The sequence below is a fragment of the Amphimedon queenslandica genome, unplaced genomic scaffold (genome assembly GCF_000090795.2).
Source record: "Amphimedon queenslandica unplaced genomic scaffold, v1.1 AMPQUscaffold_11103, whole genome shotgun sequence".
Taxonomy (NCBI): Eukaryota; Metazoa; Porifera; class Demospongiae; order Haplosclerida; family Niphatidae; genus Amphimedon; species Amphimedon queenslandica.
Window position 1 is genome coordinate 3,977 of NW_003548652.1, and position 4,435 is coordinate 8,411.

At 38.2% G+C, this 4,435-nt stretch overlaps 1 long non-coding RNA gene across 1 annotated transcript; it reads left to right on the forward strand.

The window, feature by feature from the left end:
- The first annotated feature begins 1,774 nt into the window (after positions 1–1,774).
- LOC109589624 (uncharacterized) lies at positions 1,775–2,268 on the forward strand. Its single transcript, XR_002188816.1, has 2 exons — positions 1,775–1,880; positions 1,965–2,268. It is a non-coding gene; the product is annotated as an uncharacterized LOC109589624 (long non-coding RNA).
- The last annotated feature ends 2,167 nt before the right edge of the window (positions 2,269–4,435 follow it).

A 4,435-nucleotide genomic window follows, 5' to 3' on the forward strand; every position in this document is an offset into this window, starting at 1 on the left:
AGCAGCTTTTAGGCATCTTCACCATAGACACAGCTATAATCTTTCCCCCCAGTGGGTGTAATCTGACCGCACCCTATTGTGAATACAATTTACATCTCATTAACATTCCACCAGTCGCGTATCGTGAAAAGGTCTATTACCGTGCTTTGCAGGTTGCTTGACCCAATTTTCTTACTTCCTGCTCACGTGACATGTATTATCAGTATGGGGAAAGTCACGTGATTAACAAGTATGCAAGGTCAAGCAACCTGCAAAGCACGGTATACGTACATGGATTGGAAACAGGGCAAGACCGGATGGTCACATGCTCTTTTCGCAGGAAGTGACATCATTACCCACGTGGAAAAATGTGACAGTATTACTTGAAGGCTGAAAGCATTAAGCAAGTACTTTTAAGACTGTTCTGGAAATATTCTCAACACATGATGAGAATTTTAATTTATACTCCAAAGGTGAAGAAAACAAAGGAGAGGAAATATAAAAGAGAGAATTGAAATATACATACCAATAATATTTGAAATTTAATTTTATTAAAAATAATTATGTATTATTAATATCACTGAGGTATTGTTGATGACTTTGTAGAATCCCTTGATGACATGCCACAAACAAGTAGATTCAATTATTAATGATGATTACAGTCTGCTGATGGCTCATGCTCCTGGTTTTCTCAATATGGTAGACAGTGCAAAGGTATTTTGTTCCTACTATTAAACCATATAACAGATGAAGTTGATCCTAGTATGACATAAATCAATACAAAATGCTTTTTAGTAGACGATCAACTTAAGACTTACTTCAATTGGTAGTGAAACACCACCTTCATAATTTTTAAGATATATGGAGAGATTTAGGTTTACAGATTATTGTAACCTTTTTTTGCAACGTTGCACATGTTGCACATAAATTATATGGAATATGTGACTGCATTAGATCTACATGATGGAAGTAAGCAATTTATCCTGATTCATGCACTGTAGCACTGTAGCACTGTAGCACTGTAGCACTGTTGCATTGTTGCACTGTTGCACTGTTGCACTGTAGCACTGTATCACTGTTGCACTGTAGCACTGTAGCACTGTTGCACTGTAGCATTGTTGCACTGTTGCACTGTAGCACTGTTGCACTGTAGCACTGTAGCACTGTTGCACTGTAGCACTGTAGCATTGTTGCACAGTGTTGCACTGTAGCACTGTAGCACTGTTGCACTGTAGCACTGTAGCACTGTAGCACTGTAGCACTGTTGCATTGTAGCACTGTAGCACTGTAGCACTGTAGCATTGTTGCACTGTAGCACTGTAGCACTGTTGCACTGTAGCACTGTTGCACTGTTGCACTGTTGCACTGTATATAGCACTGTAGCACTGTAGCACTGTAGCACTATAGCACTGTAGCACTGTTGCACTGTAGCACTGTTGCACTGTTGCACTGTAGCACTGTAGCACTGTAGCAGTGTAGCACTGTAGCACTGTAGCAGTGTAGCACTGTAGCACTGTTGCACTGTTGCACTGTAGCACTGTAGCACTGTTGTACTGTTGCACTGTTGCACTGTAGCACTGTAGCACTGTAGCACTGTTGCACTGTAGCACTGTTACACTGTTGCACTGTAGCACTGTTGCACTGTTGCACTGTAGCACTGTAGCACTGTAGCACTGTTGCACTGTAGCACTGTAGACTCCGTTGAAGTTAGCAGCACATTTTGCAGCAGCACATTCCTCACTTCAAATTGATTAAATTTTTGTGGTCGAAGCCTTATAACAAGGGTGGGGCTCGGGTGGAGCTGGTTGCTGCGCTCGAGCGATCATAATTACTGTTTATACCGATAGATTATAAGATGTTCTTTTATAGGACAAAAAGAGCAAGTCAAGAGAACACTTAAGGTTGCTAGATTAATATCTGTTGTTCTTTTTATAGGACAAAAAGTGTAGGTCAAGAGAATAATATTTTGTGACTTCTTTTGATAGCTACGTTAAAGAATTAATACAAAAGGACTATCAGGCACCATAGTATCTATGCAGGCACTTGACTATAAGTGCAAGATGAAGATTGTTTACATCACATATCTGATATCATGAATTGTGACATTTTAAGCATCATTATTTTATTATTATTACTATATAATGTTTTACAACACACAGGACAAGTGGAAGGGAGAGTAAGATATGAGACTTAGAGAGGGTTGAGTTTGTTCCACAGTCGGACAATTCTATTGAAATAAATGTAAAAACGAGTATGATGTTTAAGTATAGTTGTGAATCAGTTTATGGACAGTGGACAATGTAGTAGAATTAGTGGAAAAAGGAGACAAATCAAGCAGGACAGGAAAGTTATTTGAAGGGATCTTAATGGCTTTGACAATGAAGTTCATGCCAGTACATGAGAGAAAGAAGTGAGACGTTGATTAAGCGTTCTCTGAAACTAGTAGAATAGTCCAATAGGATCTGTTTTGTCAGATTCTTTACAGCATCAGGATGTCTTTAAGGATTAAAACCGCTTTCGTCCTTATTTATGGGCGTGTGGACTCCACCCACCCTCATCGTATCCGAAATGTCATTTCCTACATTAAGATACATACATTAGTCGATATTTTGTGTCTCTACCTGTTGCACTTCTCCATAAATAAGAGGATTTGTCATTTTAAAACCACTTTCGTCCTTATTTATGGGCGTGTGGACTCCACCCACCTTCATCATATCCGAAATGTCGTTCACTACATTAAGATACATACATTAGTCGATATTAAATGTCTGTACCTGTTGCACTTCTCCATAAATAAGAGGATTTGTTCCTTTAAAACCGCTTTCGTCCTTATTTATGGGCGTGTGGACTCCACCCACCTTCATCGTATCCGAAATGTCGTTCACTACATTAAGATACATACATTAGTCGATATTTCGTGTCTGTACCTGTTGCACTTCTCCATAAATAAGAGGATTTGTTCCTTTAAAACCGCTTTCGTCCTTATTTATGGGCGTGTGGGCTTCACCCACCCTCATTGTATCCGAAATGTCGTTCACTACATTAAGATACATACATTAGTTGATAATTTGTGTCTCTACCTGTTGCACTTCTCCATAAATAAGAGGATTTGTTCCTTTAAAACCGCTTTCGTCCTTATTAAACATTAAAGGAATCAAGAGAGGGGTCTTAAAACGTGAACTGAAACATACTAAGCCATCAACACATTATCATCGTAATTTTAGTGGGTTAAGTTTGAATGAGCTACAATCTGGTAAAAGAGACAAAGTCGGCAGTTTGCCATATGTATTTCAAAAAATATCATCAGAAGCTAATAAAGAGGAGCAGCCACATTTTGACTTGATTACTTCATTGATGATGCTTGATAAAGAACTCAGCAATGACAAACGATGCAATAATGGCTTCATTCGCAGGGTAACAGCAAAACCTTTTAATGTATCTTTTTTCTCTGAGGATGGGCTACGCATATACCACACTATTGCACCAGAGCAGACGCTTTATTTAGATGCTACAGGCACCATAATAAGTTTAAGTGGAACTGATTATGAGGGTTGCACATGCCTCTATTATTCACTAGTCATGAGTCATCAATTAAACTCTAGTCCACCAGTTGCTGTGGCAGAATTAATTACCACAGAGCACACAGTCATGGCCATATCCCACTTTTTGACTGACTTCAGAAGATATGAGGGAAAATTATATGGTTATTCTGGGGTAATACAGCCAAAGTGCCTAGTCATTGATCGCAGCCTTGTTCTGCTACTCAGTATACTGAAAGTCTTTAACATGGAGACACTCAGTGACTACCTGCACAGGTGTTTTCGTATTGCCACTAAATCTCAATCAGAGGAAGATGACAAGAAAACAACTGTGGTTGCCTGCATTAGCCATGTCATGCATTCTGCTAAATCTGAAATGCAAAAGTTATTGTAAGTTGACTTAAAGTTATTGTAAGTTGACTTATTTGTTTGCATAAAATGTAATTTATTCTGTAATTTCTCTTACCTATATTTATGTAGTAGTAAAAAGGATTGCTACCAATTTGCCATGTATTGCTTTTCATTGCTGGTGAATTGTTGTTCTTTGAAGGAATTTGAATTTGCCATTCAACATTGCACAGTTGTATTTACTTCTAAAACTCAGAATGATTCTTTTAATAAGTCTATCATTTTTCTGCAAGAAGCTTTGAATAGACTTGGCATAAAGGAAGCTAATACAGACCTGCAGCCAACTGGAGACAACAATTCAGATGAATGTAGCATTGCGGGATTGGAAGATGATACAGTTATTGATTATTCAGAAGAAGAACAAATTCTGTCACAATGTAAGAAACCATTTCTAGCATATTTTAAGAAAAAACTAATGAACATTCCCGATAATACTTTTGAAAGTGGCATTCCCAATAAGCTTTATCAGCCAAAATGGCTAGAAATGATGGAATCAAAGTGGCTACACA